Below are 17,718 nucleotides of genomic sequence, written 5' to 3'. Positions count from 1 at the left end.
AAATCCTAGACTCCATGACAGGCAGATCTTTACCTCCTTAACATCTTTCTTTAGCATAATCATATAATTAGACAGCACAGAACAGAGCTGCACTGAAATGAAGATTTTTAAATATTCATCCCCAAAATTTTATTTATGGGGAAGAAAAAAAAAAAAAAAAGCAACATCAGAAAATTTCACATTTCCTATCAAAACATCCTGAAAAATCTGCATTGGTTCATTAGACACTGGCGTGCAAAGCAACGATGGATGCTTCTACCCCATTGCTTTTGACTTCTGAAGCCCAGAAGATTATCTGCAGGTGAGTCAACCGGAGTGGTTTCTAACAGCAGTCTGGAGCAAGTCTCAAAACTACTTCCAGATATGTAGTTCAGCAGCTCATTTATTGAGATCACATCTTCTCTGTGCATAAAAGACTTCTGAAAACATACACTAAAATGTTCAGCCTACCTCACGATGTAAACCAGGGTAACATTTAAAGAGAGACCAGCTGGAATTTAGCAATCGGATAAAATTAAAACTAAAACATACATAAAAGGGTTTAGGTTTCAGCCTGCAAGTGCCATCCTGATGGAATGACGAAAGCAGAGCATAATTTTGGTCTGGGGCTGAGACAGTCTCCTTGGCTCAGGAGGGTAAGTAATGGAGCAACAAGCACAACGAACTGGGGTTCATTCGAGGTGCACAAAGCGCCCTGCCAGAGCGTGCCCGGGTAGCCGTGGCCCAAAGCGCCCTGCCGGAGCGTGCCCGGGTAGCCGTGGCCCAAAGCGCCCTGCCGGAGCGTACCTGGGTAACTGTGGCACAAAGCATGCTCTGTGGCTCAGATTCCTTTCAGCAGCATCGTCCTGTGCTCTCGTCCCCCCCAGGCTCTATGCACTCTCTTAGTCTGCAAAGGAGAACAAATATCAGTATTTAGAAAACATATTTTAAGTTTTATACCTTGTTCTAAGCCACAAAAATACTACATCTAGAAGAGACCACCGACTATCAAGGCATCGTTTGGAAGCACAGCTGAGAGGAGTACTGGCTGTAAACGCTAATGGTGTCTCTTTAGGTGACTATACACACTTCCCATGTTCTAGAGCCCGTGGGCTTGTTATAAAGCATTATAAGATAGGAAACGGGGAAAAGAGGTTAAATGCCAAGTTCTTTGACTTTTATAAAGACTCTTAAGCTTGCTGGGGCATAGGAGGAGCATGGAAGTTTGCTCTCGGACTACGCTTCTTAGATTGCCTAGAAAAAGGACAAAGCTCACAAAGCTGAGTCTATTATTTAGCTCAGCGTGTTGTACCTGATAGCATACAGACTTCAAGGAAAGTGCTAGGCATTAATAAGTCAAACGTTGTTGGATTCCACCGGGGAGCGAATGAACAATGAAAAGACGAGAAAGGAGGGCAACCAGTTGGAACCATCAGCTGAAATCAGGTCTGGCTTGCTCACGGTTAAGGATGCAACTGCCTGCAGTCCCTCATTCCTACCGGTGCAGCAACACCCCAACGGCCCCAGCCATCCTCTCAGCGGAGACAAACACACCCAGAGCTTGAAATTACCGTGCCCTCCCAGAAAAGGTTATCGTGTAGCTACATCCACAGGAAAAATGCTTCGCAAGTAAAGCATACTGCAATAGTTGTATTGCCAAAATCTGAATTAATAGGCACCTGAATTAATGACAAACAAGCTAACCCATCTTCTCGTTTATTAGGAAAAAAATACACGAGCCGAAGTCTTCCTGCTAGTAGCTATCACCACCAATACATGATATTTTTGTCTACTGTTCTCAACACAGGGCAATATTACTGAGCTGTTAAAAAGCTATTTGAAGAGCTCCAGGAAAAGGACCTGCAATGTTTTGTTTTAAAAAAAAAAAAATATATATATATATATATTTTTAAATCCCAAGAACAAACTAATGACAAAAGCCAGATGAATGAAATGATTATTCATTCTCAGCTGATCGGCCTCACCCAAAGGTACTATGTTTACTACATGCCTGCAGACAGGGGCAAAGAATGCAGTATTTCAGGTCTGGCATTCTTCAGCCAAGTGAAAAATCCATTTGGCTTCAGAACAATAAAAACAAACCGAGGAAGAAAACAATTTATCCATCTCTAGTCCAATGAACTTCTCTGCCGTAAACAAAATCTGTGCAGCTCTAATATTCAAGGATAAATTAGTATTTAAAATGGGAAACAAATGTCAATACTTAAAGTTAAGCCCTAAGTAATAACACCATTCGCCAATTGGAACAGAAATGTATAGCGAGGCCATGGAATAAGTAAATCTTCTCAGCAGGACTGGTATTTTCCAGGAACGATTGTCAGAAAAACATAGGATGGAAAGTGTATCAAGGGCAACTTGAGTCCTGTTGATTGGAACACGATCTCCAACTGCTCCATCCGATCCCACGGTGCCCGCAGAGCCTCTCGGTCCAGACACGGAGAACCCTTTGCGTGACAGCTTTACAGCGCCAGATGCGCAATCGGGCACCGGACAGGCTAAGACAGCAGAGGTACAAATCACACCGCTTTGAGGTACGCTGGCAAGGTCACGAATTCTTAATATCACAGTGCTCTTCTAGACACATGAAGATTGAAATAAAGATGGTTTAAACAACGGCAGAGCATTACGGGAGTCAAATGCCACTAGTAGAAAAACTCAAGTTCAAGGTACCATCAATTTAAGCAAGTTACCAAACTACTGAATTAACACATCCAGAAACAATTTCTACTAGAAGCCTGATTTTCACTCTTCATCCTTCAAAAACCACACCGTTTTCCTTTCAAAAAGCAGCATTTGAGGCTCTACATGTTCTGAACACCTCAAATGAAAACAGCATTAATCATTTGGCGATGACTTAGGGAAGTGACAAGTGACTCAAGATTTTCAGAGTTTGGGAGATCAGCATTTTGTTCAGGTAAGACCTTTTGGAGATGCCTCAAGCTGCCCACCTAGTAATTAAAACTCTCAATCAATAGTTATGAGCAAAACATCCCTGCCTTGGAGGAAAAACTGCTTATGCCCCATTTCTGAAATACTGTAAGGGGCTAGAAAGATAGGATGAATTCTTGAGAGTAAATTCAGCATCAGAAACGATACTAAGGCAAATATTTAAAAGATTCTCTAAGAAAAAAAAAAAATCTCTAATGAAGATTACAGAACATCTACAAAACCTGGAAACAAACCTGTTTTTTAAAGGCCTATGACTATTCCAGCTACAACTGGGAAACCAGACGCTTACGTTCTTAACCCAAGGAAGCAATTCTGCTTAGAGCAGTTTGCTGTCCTGCTCCCCTCCTCTCCCACCCTTCAGGCACAGAAACTCAGGGATGCAATCCAGGCAAAGCGAGCCCCTCTCGATGGAGGGGGTAGTTCTTGCTGTAGTTCTGGCCCACTGCCACCTTGTCACAGGGTTTCAAGGATTCTCTACTCCTTCCTTACGCTACATGGCACAATAACCCGGTGCTTTTAGAGGCTGCAGCAGGTCTCATCATGGAGTTTCACCAGAAAATGATGGTAGAGAGTATGGGAACAGTCAGGCCAGGAGGCAGATAGCAGCATGCTACTGTCTATGAACGAGGAATGATAAATTAGCGGTGCATCCCGCGGACTACGCATCGACTGCGCCCTGGATAATGCTGCTCTAAGTCTCTCTGCTCTAGCAAACAAGGTTTGTGTTTTATTTTTTTTCTTCCAACAGTTTAAAGAAAAGCAGAACTTCCTCCATCATAAGCAACCCCCACATTTAAAAAGCATCCATTACTGCTTTTGCTACATACGTCTGCACAAAAATTCTCTTGCTACCAATTATGACCCCCAGGTGCTGTATTAATAACAACGGAAAAGTCCTTGACCTGAATATAAATGAAGCAATAAAACATAACTGGGAGTGCCTTTAAGAAAAGAGAAACTACCCACGTTTCCAAATATTCCATGGATCTAAAACTACGTCCGTGTACAAGAAAACAGTTATACTCGTGCGCTCTAACTGCTGTCAAGACGTCTTCGCAGAGCACGGTAGCAGCAGTTATTTACTTCTTTCTTTGTCAAGTTCACTGAACAACCGGCGACCTGCCCCGCATCCTTCGCTCCCAGCCCGTTCAATACACGCAGCACCGCTTCCACACCCGACAAGCATCTCCATTTCAACACCCCAGTAAAGTGCAAGTGTCCGGCTTGTGAAACCCAGTTTGAATTGAACACTATAGGCCCCTTTCAAATGTGTACAGAAGCAGATAAAATTAATTTTAGTTCCTAACTATACCACGGTACTTCCCAAAACAAGGACAAAAGTTTTCCACTTCAAGCAGAAAAACAAACTACAGGAAACAGGGTGGAACGGCAGCAGATCCCACTCATAGGAGGAGCAACGCGACATGGCTCACGCATTCATTTTTAGGTGAGTATTTTTGGGGGAATAATTTGACACCACCATTCTTTTTCCAAGTATGACAAACACACAGAGTCCCCTTTCTTTATGTCGGTCTCTACAAAATCTCCAAAAATCTGGAAGACAACTTTAAGAAGGAAATTCTCAGATAAATTCAGCCGACCAAAACTGTCCCGAATAAGAAACCTTTTGAGCTCATAGCAGGCACATGCTCAAGTGCCACTGCAGTCCTCACATATAAACTTATATTGTTTTGTTTGTTTGATTTTGGTTTTGGGTTTTTTTGTTGTTGTTAAGTAGGAGCTTTTTTTCCCCTCCCTTTAATTGCCACACATGGCTGGCTCGCAGGGCCGCACACAAACGCTTCATCCAGTGCTCCTGCAGCCGATTCCCGCACACGCAGACCGCAATCTAGGACGAACAGCCCATTGCTGCGCAGAAGCAGGTACTTTGGCTTTTTGAGAAAGACTCTTAAACAGCCATATTTTAAGCTTTTCAGTGCCAGTTCTTTGAATGTTAAGAATTACTTTTCCAGCTAACTTTATGGTACTGAAAGCAACCGTTGTGGTTTAACCCCAGCCAGCAACTAAGCATCACTCAGCCACTTGCACACTCCCCCTGGTGGGATGGGGGAGAGAACTGGAAGGGTAAAAGTGGGAAAACTCGTGGGTTGAGATAAAGACAGTGTAATAGAGAAAGCAAAAGCCGCACACGCAAGCACAACAAGGAATTCATTCACCGCTTTCCATCAGCAGGCAGGTGCTCAGCCATCCCCAGGAAAGCAGGGCTCCATCGCGGGTAACGGTGACTTGGGAAGACAAACGCCATCACTCCGACGTCCCCCCCTTCCTCCTTCTTCCCCAGCTCTACACGCTGAGCATGACGCCATACGGTATGGAATAGCCCTTTGGCCAGCTGGGGTCAGCTGCCCCGGCCGTGCCCCCTCCCAGCTCCTGGTGCCCCCCAGCCTGCTCGCTGGTGGGGTGAGCAGCAGAGAAGGCCTTGACTCTGTGTCAGCACTGCTCAGCAGGAACAAAACCGTCCCGGTGTTACCAACACCATTTCCAGCAAAAATCCAAAACGTAGCCCCATACTAGCTACTACGAAGACAATTAACTCTATTCCAGCCCAAACCAGCACAGCAACATACATGTTTTTTCCTAGTATACTAGCACTTAGTTTATTTTAATACTTAAAAACAGTCAGATACACATATCTGGTATATAAATTCAAGCTACTTACAAGTTTGCTGACAGCATACACAAAAAGCGACTGTACTACAGCCTTTGCTTAAATTCATCACCGATCCAAGACACTCAGAAAAGATTTCACTTCGGTCTACAGGCAGCAAGTCCTCTCATGTCCTTTCTGCAAATTTCTAAGCAGCAAAACGATCCAATTTGTACCTAACACAAATGGAAGGTACAGTGACCTTCAGCAGCAAAGAAAAATATTTTTGAGCTTCTGAAAAGGCTCTGCAGGTATCAGCATGGCGCTCCCTGAGGGCGCGTGGCGGGGGGACCGGGTTAAGGAATCAGGACACAGTCTGCCAGGAAAGCTGGATGCCGTAACCAGAACAGAAGCACAAAAGATGCCCAGTCACACAGTCAGAAGCTGAGACTCATACGCTAGTTCCTCAAACGCTACCTTTTTCGTTCTGCTTTTCAAACAAATACCTTCCTAGAACATTAAAGTCAATTCCACACACCATTTTTATTAACCTTTGCATGATATTTGGATGCAATCAGAGCTCTTTACTACCTGTAACTTCTCAAAAGAACTGCAAGAATTTTTCTTTGCCCAGTATTCAGCTCGGCAATCCTCTTCAAATAGCATCCTGACACATACATACCTTGATTCAGTATTCTCCAGTGCTCACACGTGCATCGGGTCATTTCGAGTTAACAAGATTACTCATGCTAATAAAAACCCCTGAATCAGAACTTTACTAAGGTGATCATTGCGCACAGTGCCCCTGGGATAGGAAATTAAAGTAATAACTTGCAGGTCTCATTGTAGGTACATACCTTCATTGAAGCAGCTTTTTTTCCTAATTAGGAGCAGTAGTTTTAAAGGAAACATTGTTCCATTTGCAGCTCCTCTATGGGCAGTATTTATGTGCTAAGAATAAGACAATAACCTTATTTTTAAAAAAATCAGAACAAAAGCCCAGTGGGCTTGAAGTCAAGAAACAATTAGTTTTAGTCTTAGGGAACACTTCAACAAGTATGAAGTCAAGCAACATGCCAGCCTTCCAAAGGAAGCTGTACCAGTCACGTTCACGGGAAATCCTCCTGGCAAAGACACACCGGCTGCTGCAGGAGGTTTAGGGATGTTATAAGATGGCAGAATGCAAATGCATCAAAAAACATCTACACATTGTCTTTCTCCCTGCTCTCCAAAAAGACCTTATGGCTGACGTATGAAGTTTCAGTAATTGCAGAATGATGATTAGGCGCTGAAGTGAGGAACTGGTGGAACCTATGGCACTGGTCTATCTTGACCTGCAGCCAGATAGCAACTATAATAAACAAACAAACAAACAAATTGTGTTCTTGTTTATGAACATCCTATGGAAGAGCTTGGTATACATGGTGAAAATTACACTGATCCTCTAATTTTCCCAAAAGTAACATTCTGAATTGGGCTGTGGAGATATCCTGGGAGCTAAACACAACACCCAGGGATCCAGTGAGCACAGAACAAATGCAGGCAGCAGCGTGCACCATCAACAGTTGCAGCCATTGATACCCCCAATTCTGAGACCACGTTTGTGTCCCAGAAAGTTTAGCCATCCTTTCTGGCCAGAAGCTGTCTTACAGGTCAGCAGAAAACGAAGGTAACGTTTATTCTGAAAGCAGCATCCTCTTCCAAACCTACCCTTCAAAGGCAAAGTGCCATCTTTTCTCTGCACCTGAGCCAAAGCTCTTGAACGTTTCCGTAAAGACCAGCACTACGAGTCCTACTGCAATTTGCTTCATGAAACTCCACAGAATCTTAAAACCTGTGAAAGAGCATGCTTAATTTTAGTTTTACTTTTTACATTTTCATCCAACGGTTGTTTTAAAAAGCAGGAACAGAATGAGGGGGCATACGGCTGAGATACTTCTGATACACTCATTGAGGTCAATACAAACATAAGGTATCCGTAATTTTTCTCTATAGTAAACACTCCTTCATACCCACAAACCTCTATGAAAGCAGGTAAAGAAGTCTGACAACCAAGGTGGTCTTGCCCAGTAAGATGTTCCTACAGACCATTTTGGGACAACAGAGCCTTCCCCCCCCAGATGCGTAACAGAGAACCCCACTTATTTACTAAGAACCTTATACAACCCTCGTATTTTCATTACCTATGAAGCAGAAATATTTACAACATTATCTGCTATGTTCGCAGTATGGGAACAACACAAACAAAAGGAAACGTGGGATCAATATTCCAGCTAAAAATTCAGGTGCCTCTTTTTAGACAGGTTCCCCAGCAGAGCCTCAGAACCACTGCCAGGAACAGCCCTGCTTTGCCACTGTCCATAACGCAAAAGTTGCACGTTTTGTTTGCTTGGGTTTTTTTTCTCTCTAAGGAACCTAGGAACGTCTGTAACAACAAAGCTAATATCAGGCAGCCTTTCCCTGTTACCCACATAGCTCAAAATCCAGCAACTTACTTTAAAAACCATACACTTTTGGCTATCCTGCTGCAGATGTTTTAGTGTTTTGAAAATTTTGCAGCTGTCAAAAAAATCATATGATGTTTTAACGACAAAATTGTGAGGAAACTATGAACGAGTTAAACTCGGGTGATCAGCCCAATTGGGAGAGTCATCAAAAGCAGCAAACAAGAGCTGGCACCTCCCGAGTCTTGTCTGCAAGCGGCATTTTAAGAATGAACTGAAATAAAAGTAGTACCTGGACGCTTGCCTTACAGGCAACAGGCAAGCCCTTTACGGTCTCTCTGTTTCCCTAAATATGTATAATTGTAGTTACCCAAGATCATGAGGTAGGATATCTGAAAAACAACTTTAAAATCTATGATACGATATAAATAAAGAAAAACCCCTCTAAAACCAAATCAAAAGCTTGGGCTTTATTTAAAAGCCAAATTGCATCCTTCTTCACATTAGGTGTGCAATGAAAAAGCAAAACTTCACAGCGAGAGACACTGGGTGATGCTTCCCAATAATTTTCCAGTTAAATTTAAAACAATTTAATGAAAATATGCATGCCCTTATTTTGTTTAAGAATAATTAACACTATTACATTTCTTTGACCAGAACCTGTATTTTATCATAAAATCTAGAGGGTTTTGCAGGTTTATTTTACAAGATTAAAAACTTTGAGTCATGAAATAAACCTTGTGTGGTTAAAAAAAGGAAAGAAAAAGGCTTCTTGCTCTGAACAACAACATTTCATAGTATTTCATCATGGCATCCTTGAAATAATTCCGGAGTACATCTGGAAGGGAGGAAAGATACGCGAATCATTTTAAATCCTAGTGTATATAAGCCCAAATAGCATCACGCAGAGAAATATAAATTTCATCAGATCTTCTCATCAAAACATCTCTAAAACATCCCATACAGGTCATGAAATAGAGGAAATTGCCTCCCTGTTTTCATCAGTTTTTTTCTGTAGCATTTTTATCAGGCTTTTCATCACGTTGCTTAAAAGACAGTGAATTCTAGACAATTATAAATTCATGAGTATTACGCTGTGTGCTATTCAGAGGCAAAAATAAGTCATCAAATTTGTTTATGCAAGTCTGAATAGACACAGCACACTCAGAGTTTCCTACCTATTAATGTAATGGCTTCCGAAGAGCCGTACCCATTTTGTGGCTAAAGCTATTTTTAGATATTTCTAGAGTTTATATTTTGACCACCACATAATCAAACAAAAAACCGACAGCAACCTGCTGAATCTATTCCCACAACCCTCCCGAGCGTCCAGGACGATGCTGTAGTGAGCGCCGACCAGCTCCAACGCGCCTGCGTGACAACTCAAAGCCGTAGGACCAACACCCCTGAAGCAATCGCAGTGGCCACCAGATCATTTAAACAGTAAACGCGTAATGGGGCTGCAAGCATATCTCCATCTGCATTTCAAGCTCAGTATTTCAGGAATGCAGGAAGCGACTGTTGTAACAACTCTGAACACGAAAAAATTCTACGAGTTTCAACATTAGCGTTCCTATCGTTAGCTTAGATGGCACGACTTTGATTTGCCCCTTAGAGTAAGTTGGGAACTGCAGAGGACAGTTAGATTTAACCGAGGTTAACGTATAATTACGCTACTGAGCAGTTACTTTGTGCTACCCAAGGAAAAGGTGTGTTTCAGTGGAGGGACACGTATATATTTACATATGAAAAGCCTGTGATGATATTTGGACAAAAAGCGATTTCATTATCTAAGTGCAAGACAATGAATAAGATCCGTTATCATAACAGCGTGCTGGTGTAGCTATGTAGCTTTTGTCATAACGATAGCTGACTTTGAAAAAGTAGGTTTCTATTTAAAAAACTGTTTATTCTGCTTTTGCAAGAAAACGTAACTCAGATACTGATTTTCTGGAAGCTATACCACAGGAAAACTGGCCAAAAAGAGAGTCGTGCAGCAGGTCCTTAACAAAAAGTAAGACAAAAAGTAAGAAAACAGATGCAGACTGCACTCATGGAGGGGAAAAAAGACATTGTCTGGTCACGGAGGGTCAGAATACCTCTCACAACAAACCAAATTGTGATGATTTTTTTTTTTCCCCTTCTGTTTGAAGAGACAGCGGATGGCAACTGTCCAGTACGTTCTTCATGACTAAGAAAATCCATGGATCTTCATTATGAGCTTACTATTAATAAAAAACCCAAACCTTTTAACTTCCAAGGAGAGTTGCGCAGTGCAGCGTATGTCGTTTGCCCTCTCCAGTGACGAGGTTTAGAGGGAAAGGCTTCCGAATCCTAACCTTGTGCTGCTGCCGGATTAAGAAGCAGCAGAGAAGGCCACGGCACTCCACCGCGCGTCCCTCAAGACCCCTCGTCCTCGCTGCGTGACGCTTTCCCCTTCCGCACACCCCACGAATCTCTCCCTGCCACACACTTCTCCTTTTATAGGCCTCCTTCCTTCCTGCCTCCCTCCGTGCCGCCCAGAGATAACACTTTCGGAAACAGCCTTTTTGACTGCTTCGGTTTATCATTTTAGCTCGGTCCGCTTTCAGTGACTCCGTTTGACTCCAACACACCCAGCTCTTCCTGACCTATTTACAGGCATGACTGCAACCATTAACGTCTATAAGAGGAATTTTTTCCACACTCGTATCGTTACAAATGGCTACATCTGTTTCACTCAGGTGTTCAAAGTCTGCTTCAGGAACGGAATTAAACATGAAAAGGCTTATTTTGAAAAATCCACAAAAATTCGATTTCACGTGGGAATACTATTATTAAAAAAAGACAATTTAGCACATACCAGCCAAGACAGAATCAGACATTAATATTACACAACTTACCCACTGCCTTTCTAAGTTTATTCTTTTCTAGCACATGCATTTTTTACGGCTAGTAATAAAAGACACACACAGAAGAGAAATACGGATGTCTAATGTCCAAAACGTCATTATTATCTAATAATTGTGTCCAAGGAGAGAGTGTTTATCCTCTATAAAAAGAGCACTGGATGGCTGAAAATCTGGAAAGAAAAAAAAAGATAGCATGCTGCTTTTATTCAACACCCAGAAAGAACTGAAAGTTTGCTCTATCAGCCATCATATGTGCTCATGAGATGGCCCTCCTGCGGATACGTCTTCTTCGGGATCATTTTAACATCCTTAGGACAATTACAGCCATTATTTACACGCAGCAGCTATCGGGGAAGTACCAAGTATATTTTTATCTGCCGTAATACAGTAAACGATCCATAAACAACACCACGCACCGTGAGAGCATCCAGCTTTACACGATACACTAATAAAACGGTCCAACAGTCTGGTTTACAACCGTGGGCATTAATTTCCCAGGCAGCCTCAGCAAAGGTAGCGGTTACGGGGTGCACGAGGCAGGGATAAAGCCCTGCGGGACAGGAGGAGGCACTGGGGGACCACACGGCAAGGGGGGGTTTTGTTGTTACCTGGAACCCTCTAAGGGCGTCCCTGGACTTTGTCCCTCAGAGGTTTTGAGGCCGCTACTGTCCACGCTTTAGAAAACACAGGCTGATAAAACAAGAAACAAAACCTGTTCAAGGTCACCCAAAGAATACAGCAACTACAAATAAAACTGAGGTTTCCAGATTAGAAAGAGCTGGGGTGGCAATCTCGCTGAATAATCATCTGCTGCATTTGGGGTTTTTTTTGGCCGAGTGACCTATCACACACATTGACATAGGAAGCTGGTTTTCTGGCCGACTGAACATTCATAAAATAAATCACTCAAGAGCTCTTCAAGATAAAATCAATCACTCAAGATCTTGTAAAGATCTGAATAAAAGCAAATAAGGGTATGAAATTTATAAATACAGGCAACCTTTCCAAAGGACTCATCTCTGCGGTGCCTCAACACTACAAGCAGGGGCGATTTCCCCGTTGCCGAGTGCCCCCGAGCCAGACGCGTGCTGCTCTATCTCCCCGCCACACCGGGCTCCTGGGAAAGGACTGCGCGCGAAAGAAAAAGCCTTGCCGTTTGCCAAAGTCCTCTCCTATCTCATCGGGTTACAAACGAACCACTCGGCGACATAGGTAATGATGCTCGGTCATACAAACTAAAAAGTAAAGTTATTTTAACAGGCATTTACACGGCTTCCCGCCCTGGACCTGCGTCCTCCCGCTGTACCGGTGGGCGTGGGACCCCAACCACGTCACCACCAGCAAAGACCGCTGGGGATCTCTCTCCGTTACTGCTGGCCCGTTTTTTCTTTAGTAAATTTGTTCCGTGACTGTTTCAGATCTCCAGGGATTTTTTCATAGCTTTTTCTATTTTAGGAACAAATATACAGACACAAGTTTCCTCCATCTTCTCACAAGTTCACTTAAAGAAAAGCAAAAATACTGCCGTTATCTCACAGCTTGGTTTCGGCAATGATGTTTTATAAAGAGTTGGTCCACAAATACTACTAAGATGCTCAAGGAACATTTATATTATTAGGGTCACAAATTCATATTTGCATCTCTCCTGGCACCTCCAGCAGCTCTTTTCTGAATGGAGTTTAACGCAGGAAAAAAGACGTTCCATTTTAAAACACACATGCACAAATTTACTTGTTAAAATTTAAAAAAAAAAACAAACCACTATATACATAGTGAATACTATATATGTTTGTATATATATATAGAGAGAGAGAGAGAGTGTGAATACGATATATGATTCAGCTAGAGTATCTCGCTATCCCGCCCCGTGCATTGTACACAGATTATTTCAAGAAGGGGCAGGAATAAAGCGGATGAACGGCAAAAGAACCGAGATACTGTCACAGGTGTGGGAGGCTGTCCTTATTTCCTTCAACGCTTTTTCAGGACTTCAAGAGACTACAGCAGCTCTTTCCACTGCCATTTCATTAGGCAATGGCTGTGCTAATACGCATATTAATCCAGGTCCGAGGCATCTTGCATCACTACTGCAAGTTTCTGACCACCCCCCTTTCCTGAAACGGCTTCAGGCCTCCCGCAAAGCCCAGCAAGCCTCACCCCATCAGATTACTCCAGTGTTTTCCAGTAAGGCTTTGGTGTGGCCCCAGGAGCTTTCCTGTATTCACGTCCCCCAAACTCCAGTCTGGGATTCCAGAGCACAGCTCTGCAGCAGCTTCAGCAGTTTTGACTAATTCAGCTAAAACTTAACTTGTAACCTAACTGCATTAGACATCCACCCTTGTCTATGCCACTTTGGGTAACTCCATCGTAATTTAGCAAGGCATGAAAAACATCTAGGACTTCGAGAGAGAAAATGTCCACCTGCATTTCATGAATTGCTTTCAGCAGCAGCCTGCCTCTCCATCGTGCTAGCACAGTCAACTATATGTTCCTACGATTAATATACTGCTACCACCTTTTGCTAATTCATTATACGTGACAAGTAAGCTAAGAAAATAATTGTGTTGCTAATATGGTAGTGTATAAGACACCGGGGGGGATACAGTAATTGTCTCAAAGACAACACTGAAGTCGGAAATCCCGTATTTTCCATCTCACTGTTGAGACAGAAAGAAAACCCACAGTGAATGGCACCAGCTTTCAGCCAGGGGTATAATTGGGAACGACCGACGGCTCCTTACCAGGTAGGAGAGCGTAATGGAGATCACACACATTGGGAGGGAGGGAAAAAGGAAAAAAAAAAAAAAAAAAAAAGAAAAATTCAATATATTGTCAAGCATATCAATTATAAGTTCCAGAGAAAAACTGGGGGGGGGGGGGGGGGGGAGACAAAAGACTGCTGAACTGAAACAACTGTTTTGCTTTAGCAGACAAAAAATTCTGAGTTAAGACTGGAATTATATCTCACCATACCATGCCATCATTCCCATCACATAAGAATATGCAGCACTCAAAGACTCTTTCAATAACTGGATAATGGAGAGGTCCAGGTCTATGATTTCAGCCTTAAGTCTTATTTTCTTGGGATTTATCAGGTCAGAACAGGCCTTTAATGTTGCTTTAACGCAGAATTTTGCAGCTTTAACTAAAAAGAAAAGTTTTATATTAGAACTGGACGGGGGGAAAAAAGCCTGCTTCACTGGGCACTGGGATCAGATGTTTAAGGTTAACTCAGCCGGTGAACAGCCGGCGCTTGGCAGCTCGGCTCGGAGCTTCTTCAGGCAAACCCAGTTTTGGAGATCAGCAGAGGCAGGCAGTGGGGAACAGAAATAGCCACCGGGGTCAGGACACGCAAACTGGCAAGTACCTGTCCCCTCAGCATATTCTCCCTTTTTTATTAGCCTGGCAGGCACGAAGAATCAATACACAGTTTTAACTGACGTTAATTCTCATTCTCAATCTATGTTTAAATTTCATTTTTCCACTTGAAATTCAAACTGCAAGCTTCAGTACTGCATCCTGCTGTACAGGCCTATCCTCAGGTGAGTTTTAAAGGACTAAGATTTAATATTTCAGAATGTTAAACCCTGAGAGAAAAAATTATCAGCAAACAAAACCTACTTGGTGTCCTCAAGAAAACAAGATAGAAATAAGGGTAAAATAAGGGATGGGACTAATCTTCTCACAGGCGAAGAAAGTCGACTCGGTCTCCCAGGACCTAGTGGGTCCTTTTAGGAAAAGGGGAAGGTAAATCACCATGGCAACAGAGTATTTTATGAGATACTTTAGTAGCGCAATATGCTCTGCTATGAACATAACAAGGCGAGAAGCAATCCTCTTCCAACCAAATAGAAAAGCTTTTGGCAAAAACATGGAGTGCATTTGTGTTTGCTGTCATTTCCAATAATGAAAAATTCATGTTGCAAAAGACACCATGGCTATCAGTAACAGGAATTATTATCAAAGCTTAAATTAAATTCTCTGGTCGCCGGGCTACCTGATGAAAACATCTAAAGACTTTCACAGTCAAGGCAAGAAAGCTATTGGGAGGGGAGGGTCAAACTTATTCACTGCCGGCCCAGCTTCCATGCAAACTACCTGAATCACACCAGGTATCTGCATGAAAATACAAGGGGATGGAACGTGGGAGGGTGGCTGTGAGGACAAAGCGGCGCTCGGTAAAGGTGTCTTCTCTGGGCGGCAGACTTTTACACTGGCGTTTGAGGGCAGGAGGGAACAGACAAGCAATTCAGATCAGAGACGTCACTAAAACAAGAAAATAGAACAAAAAAGGGTATCAAAGAAAATGAAAGACGACCATGCCCTAAAGAATAATTTAGAAATACCTGTATTTCTGTATGAGCGACAGCCAAGGAAGTGGCAGATGACGTTGGAATGCAGGTGTTCAATGGCTACGGAGCACCAAAATCCAGACTTATTGGTAAATACTGCACAGGAAGGAGAGACCGCTCAGAGACTGCTGTAAGATATGACTGACTTTTATTTTTGCTCTAATGACAATTTACTATTTTGAATCATCACCAAGATAGCCATTTAGTTGTTTGCTATTTTTGAGAAGGCACTTAAAGTATCGACATAGATTTGTATATATTAAATTTAACACCACCGAATAGGTTTCCATCACTTATCCTGTAGATAACATTCATTCACAGCAGAGGTGATGAAATCATTATGTTAAAACCACACAGACACAGGTCCACCTTGAGTGGCACAGACCCGAGAGAACTCAGAAGCAGAATAGTGGCTGATGACATGCATTTGTTACAAAAGTAGGGTAGCATACAGTAGTAGTAATATTTTCAGCTACTCGCACACACTGCTGAATTTTAAATTAATTGTAACCACACAGGAAAAAGACCTGGGGGCTGCTGTAGACGGCTCTCTGAAAACATCTGCTCAGCATGCAGAGGCAGTCAAAAAGGCAAATGGAGTGTTGGGATGCATAAATACAGTGGCAGAAGTACTACTGTCACAACAGAAATTAAGGATCAACGATATCGTATTACCCAAATACAATATCCCACATGAGCTACATGAAAAAGGCAGCAGAAATAAAGCAGAAAAAGAAATAAATGCATTAGATGTAGGGGAAGACACCAACATGAAGGTAAACTGAAAACAAAGCCAGCTTACACAGGGGATAAATGGAAGGGGTAACGATGCATTAAACGAAAGAGGAAAAAGAGCACACGACAGCGCTGTCCTTTCTTCTCCCCTCTGAGACGAGGTAGAGCAAGGAACGGAGCCAAAAGGTACCAAGTTTCAACTTAAAAACACAACAGCTAATTCAGATAGATGGACATAAAAATATTATGTGTTTCTATACCGAATATAGAAACAAGACCTTCTCAATTAATGGCTTCGCTGATTTGTAATACTGAATGCAAGGTTGAGAATTAAAAGCTCGGGTAATTGCAGTGGAAAACAGAGAACGCTCCCACCTCAGTCAGACGACAAGCAGGGACGGCCCGAGAGCGGTGTCAGAGCAAAAACCCCGAAGCACCCCTTTTGCAGGTAGGTTATTTACTGTTGCCCACTCAACGGGCTTTTGTTCCCACCTCCGAGAAGATCGAGTTCAGCATCCTTCACAGTAAGACACAAGTTCATCACCCCCCCCAGGCCCCCTGCTCCCACCGCCCGCCTGCTATAACCGTTCCCCTATAGATTTACCAGGAGTTCTTTCCTCGATCCAGAGTTTGACAATAAATCCCTGCCAGACTCCCACTGCAATCCAGCACGTTTACTCCTTATATCATCTCCTCAGTTCATTCTTTGCTTTCCTTGATAAAATACACCTGCTCGTGCGATCCGACTCCAAGCTTGTTGCTAACCTGACTAGTAATGAAAACTGTTTAAGCCATGTTTATTGTTCCTGATAAGAAATTATCCTTGCCAAGTACTATGGTTCTACTTGCTAAGCTACTTCAGTGTATTCCGACAACGTTGAGAGTGAACAAGAGCTGAAGATAGGAAATAGATCAAGAGTCTTTTTATTCATTATTTCTGTGGCAAATTCCTGGGGCAACAGCTTTTACATACGCAAGGAAAGGAAAAGTCACTTTTTCCTTCTGTAGATTTGTTTTCGTCTAACAGACAAATTCCAGTTACACTTTCTAAAGCTCCTTGGAGCTGTCAAATTTATTCCAAGGATGTTCTGGGAATACAAGTTATTATTTGGAGCTTAGTTACTATGGATAATACACTAATCAAAATATCGAGCAAAAGCGTCACACACAGCATTCCACAGATCCCATCACCTACAAGGCTGCAGCTCAGTACTGGTCCTTGTTTACTGGTCCCCACTGGCAAACAGTGACATTTGACCATCGCCAAAGCCAAACTAATAGAAATATTGCCATTTAGCATCCGAGTGCTCCATAATTTCCTAATTTGATCTAAACAGCTTGCTTCCAACGGACACTTGGTTTGGAGCGGAGCGGAGCAGAGGAGCTGCAGCGCTGCCGGCCAGCGGCAGAGGCGCGTTGGGGTTTCTCTGCTCCCGCGCCGGCTTTGCTCGACCGAGAGCGGACACGCTGCGAGGTTCCCTGCGTACGCAAACCAGACAGATCTGGCTCTGCCCTTCTTCTGGAGGAATACACAGCCCCTTGAGTAGCTACGGCCTAGCGATTTGAAGAGACAGATGTTTTGGCATCACTCGACCACTTAAAGCTTTGTTTATTTGGACAGATATGTGATAAAATAGCGACAAGTTAACCTTGCTGTGCGAGCAAGGCCTTGGTTATAGGAGTGCTTATTTACCTCCTCTGCTGTAGCAAGGCTATCTTTGCAGGGGATGAAAAGAAAA

The 17,718-nt window shown here is 42.9% G+C and overlaps 1 protein-coding gene across 6 annotated transcripts in view; it reads right to left on the bottom strand.

Moving 5' to 3' along the window:
* The window catches only part of TAOK3 (TAO kinase 3), a 94,046-nt gene that overhangs the window by 51,967 nt on the left and 24,361 nt on the right, over window positions 1–17,718 (bottom strand). For 4 of the 6 annotated variants that reach the window (XM_087768520.1, XM_087768516.1, XM_087768515.1 and 1 more), the window contains one exon: window positions 787–886. The gene's annotated coding sequence lies outside the window, so the exon portion shown is untranslated. Of the gene's footprint in view, window positions 1–786; window positions 887–10,247; window positions 10,270–15,238; window positions 15,261–17,718 lie in introns of those variants that run through there. The other 2 variants (XM_087768517.1, XM_087768519.1) reach the window with 2 other exon arrangements.

This window comes from Nipponia nippon, unplaced genomic scaffold, assembly GCF_047370975.1.
Source record: "Nipponia nippon isolate SJK-2023a ecotype South Korea unplaced genomic scaffold, ASM4737097v1 scaffold_30, whole genome shotgun sequence".
Taxonomy (NCBI): domain Eukaryota; kingdom Metazoa; phylum Chordata; class Aves; order Pelecaniformes; family Threskiornithidae; genus Nipponia; species Nipponia nippon.
Note: the sequence above shows the minus strand (reverse complement) of the source record. Positions and strands in the feature narration are given on the sequence as shown.